This window comes from Canis aureus, chromosome 20 (genome assembly GCF_053574225.1).
Source record: "Canis aureus isolate CA01 chromosome 20, VMU_Caureus_v.1.0, whole genome shotgun sequence".
Lineage (NCBI taxonomy): Eukaryota > Metazoa > Chordata > Mammalia > Carnivora > Canidae > Canis > Canis aureus.
In genome coordinates this window covers 58,212,661-58,227,426 of record NC_135630.1, presented here as the reverse complement: position 1 = coordinate 58,227,426, position 14,766 = coordinate 58,212,661, and the positions used below count along the sequence as shown (strand labels likewise).

At 42.1% G+C, this 14,766-nt stretch overlaps 1 long non-coding RNA gene across 1 annotated transcript in view; it reads right to left on the bottom strand.

Moving 5' to 3' along the window:
• The window catches only part of LOC144291850 (uncharacterized), a 44,266-nt gene extending 35,885 nt beyond the window's left edge, over window positions 1-8,381 (bottom strand). The window contains exon 1 of the long non-coding RNA XR_013359423.1: window positions 8,086-8,381. This is a non-coding gene — a long non-coding RNA (uncharacterized LOC144291850). The remainder of the gene's footprint in view (window positions 1-8,085) is intronic.
• Between the last annotated feature and the right edge of the window lie 6,385 nt (window positions 8,382-14,766).

Below are 14,766 nucleotides of genomic sequence, written 5' to 3'. Positions count from 1 at the left end.
TGTTAAGCTCCTGTAATACAAAGGGTACAAAATAATTTGGTCCATGCACTCAGGGGAAGAGAGGGAGACAGACATATAACAGTTACCTAGTATCATGTTAGGAGCTAAGTAATGACTCCAGATGTGTCACTCCTTGGTGTTCTAGAGAAGGAGCACCTGCAAACAGTCCTCTTTGCTGTGAGTACCAGTGCTCCCTACTTTAGGATTCCTTTACATATCTGATAATGGGCAAGAGTTTAATCTTTAAAATAACTGTGATCCTAGAACTTTTTCCAGAGCAATAAGACAGAGTTGGTTTGTTCCCTTTATGCTATATGCGCCCCCCCCCGCCCCCACTTCTTCATCTGCTTGGCCTTAGGCAAATCGCTGACCTCTTTGTCAGTATTTCCCACTGTAAAATGGAAATAATGTTACCTACTTTGCAAAGTCGTTGTAAGGCTGACAGATATATATATATATATAGAACACCTGGAGCTCCCCTTATATTTGCAGCTTCTACTGGTTGAAGTAAAACATCTGGGTCATCCAACCCAAAGTCCAAAGATGTCTCCTTTCTCAGGCAGTTGCTATATGTGTGATTATAGTACAAATGTCCTCTCTTGAGAAGTTTTAAGATTTCATCTTGTGCTTTGGAAGGGTCTCTTTTCCTCCCCTTTTCTTCCTCTTCCGTTGTCTCTGATATTTTCTCATCCTATTCACATTAGGCTGAAAAAGGCACAGGTTCATCTGTGCTATACAGCATGGAGGCTGACTGAACCCCTCATTTCTTAGGTCTCATAGGATGACTAGAACAATCTTCTCTCTATATATTTACATCAGTCCACTGTCATGGACTGATAAAAAATTAATTTTAAAGATAGTTCGAAATTGTTTCGTACCATGGACTGATATTGTAGACAGAGATCACCATGAATCTCGAGATCTTTTAACCATACTGACATATGAACACTTCCATCCTTTCTTACATTTCTAAGTCTTGGTTTCCTTTCCCAGCATTCTTATTTATATCCAAGGAAAGGGAAACCCCACAGCAGCCTAGCTCAACATCTACCAACGTGTTTAAAGAAAATATTCTCATTGGTGTCATATAGTATTGGAAAATTTGGGATTAGAAAAAAATGAACATTTAAAAAAAATCACTGTAGGATCACACTATTAAGGAAGTGAGAGGATGGCCCACAGAAAGGGAGAAAATATTTGCAAGTCCTATCTCTAATAAGCGTCTGGTGGCTATAATATATAAAGAACTTCTATAACTCAAAAAAAAAAAGACAACCTAATTTAAAAATAAAGGATTTGAACAGACGTATCCCTAAAGAAGGTGTATAAACGGCCAATAAGAACATGAAAAAAATATTCAACATCATCACTAGCCTTCGGGAAAACGCAAATCAAAACCATGAGATCCCACTTGACACCCACTGGAATGGCTGGAAAATACCAAGTTGCTGAGAATATGGAGCAATTAGAACCCTCATGGGCTGCGGATGGGGATGTAAAATGGCACAGCCGCTGCACAAAACAGGTTGGCAGTTCCTCAAAAAGGGAAATATAGTTACTATAGCACCCAACAATTCCATTCTTGCATATGTACCCAAGAAAATTAAAACATATTCACACAAAAAACTACACAAACATACACTCCAGTGTTACTCATAATAGCCAAACAGTGGAAGCAATCGAAAGCCCCTGAAATGATGAATGGGTAAACAAAACGTGGCATACCTCACACAATGGACTGTTAGCCACAAAAAAGAACCAAGTAGGGCTACTGCCACAACGTAGATGAACCCTGACAACATAATGCCAAGTGAAAGGAGCCAGACAAAAAATATTTCATATTTTGTGTTTTTATTTATGGGAAATTTTCAGACTAGATTAATCTATAGAGGTAGAAACCCGATTTGTGGTTGTCAGAAGCCAGAAGGGAAGGGTTAAGTGGTCAGGGGGACTGCTAAAGGGTACAGAGTTTCTTTGGGGGATGATGAATATATTCTGTTTTTAAATAGTAGTGGTAACTGCATAACCTTGTGAATATTCTAAAAATCACTGGATGGTATGCTTTTAAAAAAATTGCAAGAATTAGAAAAAAAAATTGCAGAAAAAAATAAAAAAATAAAATTAAAAAAAATTGCAGGACCTCTGTAAGGAGTTCTTTGGCTAATTTTCATACTAAAATTTGTGTGGAATTACAAAAGACCCTGAATGACCAAAGGAATCTCCAGAAAGAAGAACAAAGCTGGAGACACCACACGCACTCATTTAAAACTACATTACAAGGCTAGAGTAATCAAAACAGTATGATACAGGCATAAAAACAGACACAGATCGATGGAACAGAATGGGGAGCCTGGAAATAAACCCATGCACATGTGGTCAATTAATTTTTGACAAGAGTCAAGAATATGCATATATATAGCAGGGAAATATATAAGAAATGGTGCTGGGAAGACTGGACATCCTCATACAAAAGAATGAAACTGGACCACTACGCTACACCATACACAAAACTTAACTCAAGACAGATTAAAGACTTAAGTAAGTCCTAAAACATAAAACTCCTAGAAGAAAACATAGAAGATAAGCAATTTGACATTGGTCTTGGCCACGATTTTTTGGGCTTGACACCAAAAGAAAAAATAAACAAGTGGGACTGCATCAAATTAGAAAGCCTCTAAGCAGCAAAGGAAACCATCAACAAAATGAAAAGGTAACCTATGGAGTGGGAGGAAGTATTTGTAAACCACATATTCGGTGAGGGTTTAATATCCAAAATATATAAGGAACCCATACAACTCAACAGCAAAAAGAAAGACCACAAAAAACCCAAACCCCAATTTTAAAAAGGGCAAAAGCCCTAAATAGACAGATACATGAAAAGGTATGCCTAACGTCACTTATCCTCAGGGAAATGGAAATCAAAATCACAATGAGACCCTACCTCACACCGGTTAGAATGGCTGTCATCAAGAGTCAAGTGTTGGTGAGGATGTGGAGAAAGGGGCCCCCTCTGCACTGTTAGTGGGAATGAGACTGATACACCCACTATGGAAAGCTGTAAGGTGACTCCTTAAAATTTTTTTTAAACATAGAACCACCATATGATCTAACAATTCCACTTCTGGGTATATATCCAAAACAGAATGTCAAAGAGTTATCTATGCTCCTATGTTCACTGCAGCATTATTCACAATAGCAAAGACATGGGAACAAGGGAAGTGTTCCTCAACAGATGGAAGGGCAAAGATAATGCGGCTCACGTGTACAATGGAATATTAATCAGCCATGAGAAAGGACATTCTGGTGTTAAAATAACATGGACGGGCCTTAGAGATAATATAGGAAGTGAAATAAGTCAAAGGAAGACAAATACTGTTTGGTATCACTTATATGCACAATCTAAAAGGGCCAAACTTGGGATGCTTGGGTGGCTCAGTGGTTGGGCATCTGCCTTCAGCCCAGGTCGTAATCCCAGAGTCCTGGGATCGAGTCTCACGTTGGGGTCCCCTCATGGAGCCTGCTTCTCCCTCTGCCTGTGTCTCTGCCTCTCTCTCTGTGTCTCTCATGAATAAATAAATAAAAACCTTAAAAAATAGAAATAAAAATAAAATAGAAGGGCCAAAGTCATAGGAACAGAGACTAGAATGGTCATTACCGACAGCTGGCATGACAATGGGGGCATCTGGGCATGGAAGTACAAACTTCCATATAAGATGAATAATTTGGGAGACCAAATGTACAGCACAGTGACTACAGTTAATAATACAGTGTTCTACAGTTGAAAGTCACTAAGAAAGTAAATCTTAAATGTTTCACCACAAAAAAGAAATCAATTATGTAACATGATGTAGGTGGTGGCTAATACTACGGTGCTCATCGTTTTGCAAGACACAAGTGCATCAAATCAACAGACTACACGTTTAAGCTACATGATGGTATATGTCACTTGTACCTCAGAAAAACTGGGGAAATAACAACTGTTGGTGAGAAGATAGAGAAACTGAACCCTTCATGAGTTGCTAATGGGAATATGAAATGGTTCAGATGCTACAGCAAGTAGTTCGGCAGCTCCTGAAAACATTAGATTTAGAACCACCATGTGATCCAGCACTTCCTCCCCTAGGTGTGTATCTAGGAGGACTGAAAACATTCATTTCCTCAAAAACTTGTGCGTGAAAGTTCACGGCAGCATTACTCATAATAGCCCCCAAGTAGAGACAACCCAATGTCCATAAGCGATGAATGGGTAAACCAAATGTGGTCTATCCCACAATGAAATATTATTCAGTCCTAAAGAGGAACCGAGTGCTTCTTCATGCTACAACATGGGTTCACCTTGAAAACATTATGCTAAGTGAAAGAGGCCAGCCACCAAAGGCCACGTATAGTGTGATTCCATTTATAAAGAACGTGAAGAATAGGCAATAAATGGGCAGAGACAGAATGGAGGAGAAGCCAGGGGATGGAGAGAGGGAGGGAATTTGGACTGTTAATAGGTAAGGGATTTCTCTTTGGGGTGATGGGAATGTCCTGAAATCCGATAGTGATGATAGTTACACAGTAAATACACTAAAAACCACTGAAGAGGAACCAATTTCAAGCGATTAATTTTATTTTATATAAATCATGTCTCAAAAATGCTTTAAAGGGATCCCTGGGTGGCGCAGCGGTTTGGCGCCTGCCTTTGGCCCAGGGCGCGGTCCTGGATATCCTGGATCGAATCCCACGTCAGGCTCCCGGTGCGTGGAGCCTGCTTCTCCCTCTGCCTGTGTCTCTGCCTCTCTCTCTCTCACTGTGTGCCTATCATAAATAAATAAAAGTTTAAAAAAATGCTTTAAAAACAAAAATAGACCATAAACTTTAAGAACGATTCTTTAGGGGCACCTGGGTGGCTCATTCGGTTGAGCGTCTGCCTTCAGCTCAGGTCATGATCTCAGGGTCCTGGGATGGAGCCTGCATCAGGCTCCATCGGGCTCCCTGCTCATTGAGGAGTCTGCCTCTCCCCTTCCCTCTGCCTCTGCCCCTCCCCTTGCTTGTGCTCTCTCTCAAGAAATAAATAAAAACTTTTTAAAAAAAGGATAGTTTTTAAGCATTGAAGTGACTATATAAAGTCTTGAACTCACTGTTTATTTTCTCTCTAATACAGCTGAATACTCTTATTTCTATGTTAGAACCTAGAACTTTTATGTGTCTATGAATATGTGGGTTTCAGAATGTGCCTCCTGGGAGATAAAATTGTTCAAAAGAAAAAAAAAGGAATAAAATATTGTTAAGAATATCCATCCAAACTTTTTTTTTTTTTTTTTTTTTTGAGGGAGAGGGAGAGGGAGAGCACGTGCATGCGCACAAACACACACGTGTGGGTTGGGGGTGGGATCAGAGAGGTAGATGGAGAGGGAGAGAGAATCTCGAGCAGGCTCCATGCCCGGTGTGGAGCCGGACAGGGGCTGGATCTCACAACCCTGAGATCATGACCTGAGCCCAAACCATAAGTCAGATGCTCAACCGACTGAGCCCCCCAGGTGCCCCTCTTATGTGCAAACTTTTAATTGATAAAATTATTCGTTCTTCTGGATCCTAGACTATGTCTAAAAAACTAAAAAAAAAAAATAGTGACTTTATATTATGCGAATTATCTCTCTCTCCTTTATTTTTTAACTGCAGGAACTCTCTAAGGAGTTCCTTGGCTAATGTACATCATGAATTTCCAAGGTACAGATACAGAATTTTGTGTTTTCCATCTAATTTAACAGTGGAAAACTGTTTTCCATGGGGCAGCTCTATGGGAACTGCCATGGGAAATATTGCTGTAGCGACTCCACTCCAAATAAATATTAATGTAAGAGCATCCAACACTTGGAGTAGATCATTTGGTTTAAATGATTCATCACTGTTGATTCTAGGTCGCTGCCGTTTCTCCACTTCATTTTGGCTCTGTCGACAGTATTCTCTCTCCTCGTATGTTGAGCTTTGTTGCCCTGCATTTCATTGCTCCTCGTGGGAGAAATGTGACTTTAGAAACCTCTCTTAAAAATAAGGTGATGTCCTGGGAAGTGAGCACAAGGTAACTACGATGAATGTAATTTAGTAGGACACGTGGAGCTTAAAATACGCGCGGCGTTTTTAATCCAGCTAAGGCTATAATGCACCAAGCATGACATCTTAAGTCTATTAAGTCATTCCAACAAGATTAGTCTTCAGGTTAGGCCTACCACCCTGGAGACTATTGTCACAATGTCCTGGGGACATTTGTGCCAATGGACTTTATTGGTTCTGATACCCACTGGTGTCTTTGCCACACCAGGTAAAACAGCTTAAAAGAGACCTTAAATGTTTCACGCCACGCTTGTAAAATAGGTAATATCGACCCATGCTTCCTTCTCTCTAAATGACAAGATACGTAAATCTGCCGTGGGGAAGGAATAGGTGGAACCACCACACGGGAGACTCAGGTCGCATTTTCGACAGCTGCTGAATACAAAAACCATCGAATCACAAAAATGAGAGCAGAAAAGGGAAGGCGAAGAAGCCCAAGGAGGGAGATCAAGAGAGGAGAAATCAGGAGGGGACAGGGGACCGCAACAGGAGCCCAACAACCGAAACAAACTACTCGGTGCCTCTGTCTCAGGGTCCCTCTGTCATGAGCTCTCATTTGACCACTGATACGAAGGATTCAGATATTTGTGGACAAGTATCATTTCTAATTATCTTGCGCGATACCATTTATTTTGTTTCCTACGTGTGAGTAGCCATCCCTGGTTTTCTTTTTTGTATGTTTAGCTTCTAAACATGGTACACCAAAAAATAAGTTGGTGGCTTTCTTTGGTTTTGTTTTTTTTTTTTGGTGCCGGTGGAGAAAGCAAAGCCTGATATCATGTGAACCAGATGGACTTGTTTGGATGGAGAACAAGAAAAACCTGTGAAGATTAACAGAAAACCTTTTTCTGTGCTCACAAACTGATGAAAACTTGGCATAAAATGTGGTACTGCTAAATAAGGTACGCGCTGTATCCCACTGGCTACTATGAGTGAATGACCAAGGTGATCTTTGCTTTTGAGTCAAAAGAGGCTTAAATAGGGGCGCCTGGGTGGCTCAGTGGTTGAGCGTCTGCCTTCAGGTCAGGTTGTGACCCCGGGGTCCTGGGATCGGGTCCCGCATAGGGGTCGCCGCAGGGACCCTGCTTCTCCCTCTGCCTATCTCTGTGTCTCTCATGAGTAAATAAAAAGACTCTTTGAAAAAAAAAAAAAAAAAAGAGGCTTAAATAAAGCCAACAGTATATTTCACATCGCAGACCATGCCTTCCACTTGCCCCATTATGTAAACTACTCTCTGCTAGAATTTAGCTGCTTCCAGCAGAACTTTCACCCTTATAGGACGTTCCCTTATAGAAGCCTTATGATCTGGAAACAAGGGCATTTCCCCTTTTCTGATCTCCTGACACAATTACTGTCTAAGTGCACATTCAGAAACCAGTCTCGAAGAGTAAATACATGCTTTAGCATATTCTGAATTACATTATCTTTGTTATTACTGTTTGGCCTCTTACATCCGTATGTCCTGCTTTCTCAGCTAGACTATAATTTCTCTGAGATCAGGGTACATATTTTATGCGCCTTTCTACATGTCCACGGCGTCAAAGGGTAATATAGAAATAACTGTGCACCAAAGTCCTTCAATTTAGAGGAGATTTTTCCTCCCAGAGAATGTACAGTAAAATATTGAGCAGGTGTTGGATAACCACGTTGTTTACTTATCAAATGCTCATATAATCCCTATCATGTGCCAGCCAGCAACATGTTTAGATATTCGAAAAATATATTAACTCGCAGAACCTCTGTAGCAACCTGGTTTAGGTAAGTTCTAGGACCATCACCCCATTTTGCAGGCGAAGACACCGAGACATTACTGCCAACAGATAATAGAGAGCCGACGCAGAAATCAGACTCAGGCAGCCTGGTCCTAGAACCTGTGCTCGTTTCTACCACTTGAGCTCTGCTGCCCGTAAAGCCATGCCGCGTTGACTCTAGTGTCTCTCCACCTGTCTTGGTTCCTGCCAGTTGCATACCACGTATACTCTTACCTACCATGTTGGTTGTCAGGTGTCTCGGACCAGCGTGTTTCATACTCAATAGGGCAGGCAGTTGCAAAAGCCTTCCAAATACCTTCTTGCCACTGGTCTCATCAACTCCTTGCTAACAACCGCCCTTGCTTTGATGCCACTGCTCCACTATCACCGCACAACTACAGCAACGCTACCCTGTTCTTTCTTAATTACTGTTTAGTCGTTGAGAATAAACATTCCTGTTCTCGTTTCTTTTCTCTAATCTATTCTGGCTACAAGTACCGTGTTGATGCCTTTTGATGGAAAATAGAACACCAAGAACTTCTATCTTGGCATCAGTTTCAGGCACCACAAAAACAGACCTGCATCAGACGCTCTCTGGCACTACGCGGCGGCTGAGACGGGAAATCATCGTCACATCCTCAATCTGCTCCCAGAAGCTACTCAACAGCTCCAGCCAAGCTGTCCTGAAACAGGAGTTCACCCTGAGAATCTGCATCTATTAAAAGCAGTCTTTTAAGGTCTCGTTTATGCTAATAAAATAAAGGTCCATTGTAGAGACGTCTGCCCTTGAAGCTGAGAGCCGGTATCCTACGTGAATGCCGCCATCGCATTCTTCTTGGCCTGTCCACTAGCCGCAGGATGCCTTTCTCTACCTCCGAGTGTCAGAGCATCTGTATAATGCAAGCAGATTTGATGTGCGCCAGCAAAGAAAAGAGCCAGGGGATGGGCAAGCCTTTGTGGAGGAAACCTTTCAGCATGTGCCCCCTGTTGAGGGTGGAAGAGAGGCATGATCAAAGGGCTCACGAGAGGCCAAGTCTTCTCTAAGAGGACACATGAAGGACAAAGATTGTTATGTTGAAATATCTACGGAACCCTCGATGCAGCGTGGAGAAACAGAACCCTTGCACAATGCCTCATTTATGCAGGCCAGCCTACTTGGTTTAACGGCGTTACATATGCATTTAGGGCTAACCAGTCATTCAGGCCATCATCCCACAGGTTTTCGTGGAAGAAGCTCAGAAAGTCCACGGGGCTCTTGCCCAGGAAGCTCACTATTGGGTAGTCCTTCAAATGGACTTACTTGAAATAACAGCTGGTGGGTGTGCTGCTCTTATGCTGCTTAAAATCATTAATGGCAACTGACACCCTTAATTTCAAATCTCTGTCCTCTACCTCATGTGCCCTGGGCACGAGGTCGACGAGATACGGCAACACGCAATCCACTCAGCAAGTACTAAGTACACCCTTGGGTGGGCAAGGTGACGCCTCGTAGGCCGTGCTTTCAAGAAACTTCTTCGCCATCTAGGCAAGACAAGAAGCATAAGCAGATAATCATAATACAAAGTCAAAGCCAGTGAGTTATAGAGAATCTGCCCCCAGGGTGCAATGGACAAACAGAGGAGTAGACATCTTAATCGGGTTGGGCTTCACGGAAGAGTCAACCTATGAGTTTACTGTTAGCAGGAGTATCCGTATCACCGAGTCCTTGCCTGGTGAAATGATGTTACAGATAGTTTGACATGTTTGACGTCTAGCCCCTAACATCTTGCCTGCTTTTCTGATCCTGCCAGAGACACAGCTCTCCTGTCCCCAGATCTACTTGGAACTATTGCTTTTAAAGTCTCTGTTATAAAAGAGTTAAGAATAAGCTAATCTCACAAAATGATTTTCCAATCAGTAATCTTCAGGCCAGCCTTGCCTCTGGGTCCCTGTACTCAGTACTTTTACTGCCAGGTTATCTTTCCTGACATCTTTTATTGTTTGTTTTTGTTTTCTTAGCAATTCATTTATTTGAGAGAGAGAGTGCATACATGAGTGTGGGGAGGGGGAAAGGGAGAGGGATAGAATCTGAAGCAGATTCCCCACTGAGTGTGGAGCTGACTGCGGGCCGGGTGGGAGGGCTCATGGAAAGATAAGGAAATATGCTCGAGGTCAAGCAGCTAGGGATTGGCGGAATGAGGGCTTGAAGCCAGGTGGGTTGGCTCTAGAGTCCAAGCATTGGAGTGCCCACCATGTGCTCCACCCACAAACTGTCAGGGTCACTAACAGGGCTCCACATGAAGCTTATCTTAAGGGGCCTGGGGCCCTGGTCCAGGAAGGGAGCCTCCATCAAAAGGCAGGGCAAGACCTTGCATCCTATTCTGGGGGCATCTCAGAGAGACTCCTACCAAGGACTTCTTTGTGCTTGAGGCTGTTTTATTACTTTAATTTACTTGATTTCACTCTACCATTTAAAATATGACTGCTAAAAAATATAAAATTAAGTTAAATTAAAAAATAAAAAATAAAAGATTATTGCTAGGCTTCAACACACACCACAACGACACAATCGAGGGCGGGTGTGGGGAGAGAGGACACACATCAAGAAGTACGGAGTCTCTAAGCAGGAAGAGATTTGCTCTAATTGAGGACTTAACACTAGAGATCTTCCATCACCTACATTTTTACCTAAACACCCTGACCCGTTTCTTTAAAAAATCAGTGAGCCAAAGTAATTCTGTATTATCACCCCACCTTATGGTTTTCATAAAATTTGAAGAAATTTTTGCTATTGTCTTCCTCAAAGTTAGATAGAATTATTTGTCAAGAGAATTTATCCTCTTTTGGAATATCTGAAATAATTTGAAAGCTTGTCCTGATAGTGAACAACCTCTAAGGTAGCATTTTTAATAGCAGCCAGTACGTATAAAGACTCTGCAGTTGGTAGCTTCATTATTAATAACTGTGCATAGCTTTGATTAGCTGCATCATGTAGTCATTCCTAGGTAATAAAAAAAAAATTTAAATCATGCGCTGCTTGGTCTCTTGGTTGTTGACATACCCTTTTACCAGCCAACTTTTGTACCATAAGGAAAATTATCTGAACAACACATAGAAAAAATGCTTCTAGGTGACAGATGCTGCAGTAAAGCACCTTCTAATTACCCAATATCCAAACCTACTCATTCATAAACTGTCGCCATCACCAGCAGGACAGAATATGGTCCTCGAGCATAATGTTGATGATATGCCAGTCAGTGATGTTCACATAACGTGGCCGTAGCTTGACCAAAGCATCCCCTCCTCAATCTGGAGCAGATGGAGTAGAAATTGCATCCATAACGGCCCCTGGGATCCTGGACCAGGAACCAGAGCTGCAGAGGAGGTAAGGTCTCCCAGGTCAGCTGAGAAGACGTTGTGCAAAGGAATTTGACATCTTTCACAAAAGAAAAGCCATATAGAGCTGGAGAGAAAAGGTCTCACTGACTGAGGACCGATGCGGTGTCCCTGTTTGATGTTCCAGCGGAAATAACCCAGGAGTCTGAATTATTTATCACCAGTCCCTTTCTGCCCCTGCATGCCCCCGCTGGCTTTGTTATGCAATGATAGTTATTATTAGGTCGGTTGCTGGAGCATCAGGCAAACAAGCTGCGGTTCTCAAAACTAGTCTGGAAAATATTAATTTCAGTTTGGGGAAAGACTTTAAGTGGCTGTCAGGAATGCGTTTGAAGTGGAACGAAAGGATGAATTGAATAGAGCTGCAATTTTCACAGTTTCCTATAGGATAAGGAAAACAAAAGAAAACATTGTTTTCTAGAAAGCATTATTTCATTGTAATTATAATGAGCAATCCTGACCATTGATTTTTTTTTTTTTCCCTGCCTGGGGTCACCTTTTGTCACGGTACATTTTGCATAGTAAGTAGGGGGCATAAAATGGTATAAAAGGATACTTTTTTTTGATAAGGAGAGGGGCATTCATGTTTAGAGTGTATCCTGGGCATTTAAAAACAGATGTTTAACCTTTATATCTAGTCCTTTTCCTCATGAAAAATCCCCAAATGCCTCATATTTTTCCCCTCACCATCCACATCTAATCGCAAAGGTATCCATGTAATATAGACATGAGGTGGTATATTGATCCCTTATAACTGGTGGCATTTGGGGAAGCCTACACCGCTGCGATCAAGTTGAAATGTTCCTCTACCGGAAATATCTCCGTTCAGTTTCCACTATTTGCAGTCTTTTATTAACTGATTAATTTCAGCATTTACTGTTACTGATAATAACAACAGCAACAAATGTCATCCATTGGGCACTTATTCTGGGTCAGACACCCCTGTTAAACTCTTTTTGTACTTTTAACATGTACAACAGCCTGCAAAATGGGAATTGCTATCCCCATTTAAAAGTTGAGGAGGGGCGCCCGGGTGGCTCAGTCAGTTGAGCGTCTGCCCTTGGGTCAGGTCATGATCCCGGGGTCCTGGGATGGACCCCGCCTCGGGCTCCCTGCTTAGCCAGGAGTCTGCTTCTCCCTCCCTTTCCTCTCCCTCTACCTGCTTGTCCTCTCTCTCTCTCTCTCTAATAAATAAAATGTAAAAAAAAAAAAAGAAGAGTTGAGGAAAATGAAGTTCGGAGAGGTTAAGTAACCAGTATACAGCACACAGCAAGTTACCTTTGGGGCTACGATCGCCACGCCAATCTCATGTTTCTGCAGCCTGCACTCCCTGCCTCAGATCCTATGGTCCCTGGAGCTCTCTAAGGCAGCCTGACCCCGATACTCCTGTGCTGATAGAAAGGTTCTAAACCTCAACCTTTCAGTCATTCATTAGTCATCTGTGGCTACTGAGCACTTGAAATGTGGATAGTGTGACTCTAGAAATGAATTTTTAATTGTATTTGATTTAAATCAATTTAAATTTAGCCTTAGACTAAATTTAGGCTAGTGTCTACTACAGGAGACAGTGTTACCCTACAACAAACAAGAACCGGAAGGCAGAGGATAGGTAGCTTGGGTGACACGTGGACTGAAGGATTTTTGATGAGAAAATCCTCATCTGTGGATGAGATGAGAATGAGAATCCTCATTCTTTTCACAGAAATTCACTTGCTGCCCCTGGAGGGAGGGAGCCTGCATGAGGTGCCCACCACTCCCCTGCTGTCCCTCCCAAGGCTGCAGATAGACCCGGTTCCCCTGCGTTCGCGTTCAGGCCCACAGTCCGAATCTATCATCCGTTCTTTCCTCCTGCCCTACAAAATATCCCACACCCACAAACTTAAATATCCTGCTCACCCACACCTTTCATTTTCCAAATAGTAAGGGGAAGACACTTCAGAACTTCCCATCTCAAAAATTAGTTTCTTCTCCGAAGCGTTATGAAACATCATGTGCTAACACTGGCTTAAACTGAGCTCTTCGCCTTTAGAATTTCACAATGAGTGTAGAACAACCGTTCCTCAATGTCTACTCTTTTTTTTTTTAAGATTTTATTTATTTAGTCATGAGAGACACAGAGAGAGACAGAGGCAGAGACACAGGCAGAGGAAGAAGCAGGCTCCATGCAGGGAGCCAGATGTGGGACTCGATCCTGGGTCTCCAGGATCACGCCCTGGGCTGAACGCAGGTGCTAAACCGCTGAGCCACCCAGGGATCCCCTCCATGTCTACTCTTGAGTCAAGTATCCACCTCATTCCATCACCATAGCCCTGTGAGGTCAATATTAATCTATCCCCCAGTTTATCAATGAGCAGCTTATCTGCTTCACCTCAAGGTCCTAAATTCTTCGCCCCTCTGCACCCTGCCCTTAGCTTTCAGACCTGTCATTGCCTCCTACCTCTGGTACATATTCATTTTGGTTTGGGGACAAATACCTCGCACCTAAAGAGAAGCAATTAGACAAATGTCGATACAAGAGGGACCTGGAAAAGGCCCTTGTAGATTCCTAATCTTCTCTAGATCAATGTTGGCAGAACAAGGAAAATGTGAAGTTAAAACCAATTGAACTTATTTGGATTAAAAATGAAATCTGATTACTGCTAAAGATAAACTGCTGAGACCGCATCTATGACAATAAAATTAGATTAATGGAAAGATGAGATTTGATTAACCACTTAGGATCATCCATCAAGGTTTCATTGTGTGAAACTCGATTCTATTAGGTAAGGGAAAAAACAGCAGCCAGTGTAAAGTTATGCTTCCAATACGCATCCTTGCAGCACAACATTTGGTGGACATTCTGGCTTGAAATTAAATGTCTCAGTAATGTCTTCTCAAAAGACCTGCAATTGCAGAGAAGAAAACAAAAACAACATTGCAGCAATCCAGCTCCGCTCTCAAATCCATCTATCTGAAGCTGTTAACCAGGAGCAACTTGCATTTGGATGGACTCTAGGATTTCTCTTTTACAGAGAAAGATATTACCAAGAGCACGCATCTCAATCCGCAGTGTTTCCATTTCTTTATAAGAGAGCAGAGGATGGAAGCAGTTAGCCTCTGAGTTTTGTTAAGTGCTAGTAGATCTAAAGATGGTTTCTCCCGCTTAATGGTTTATCTACAGAACAGTATTTAATGTGCATTGTGTGTGTGTGTGTGTGTGTGTGAATATACACTTTGTATTGGCTTAGCCTCACCCTCACTATCCTACCCCCTAACCAGTTGACTTGTCTGCAATCACAGACAGGATCTATATTTTTAAAAATTAGAAGACAATAGGAGATAACCTGCTTTGATCATACTCGCTCAGTTTTTCCATATAACAGTCGTAGCGTGGCCATGAAATTATATGAACTGTTTTCTATATCTCTTTGGTTACAACTCCAAAATGTAGGACTGCTTCCCTTGATCCTAATTTCCTGAACGGTGATAGGAGGGCATTTTCAAGCCATATTTTTTCTTCGGCCTGTGACAGTGATTTCCCTACATACCAACTAATCTCATTTCC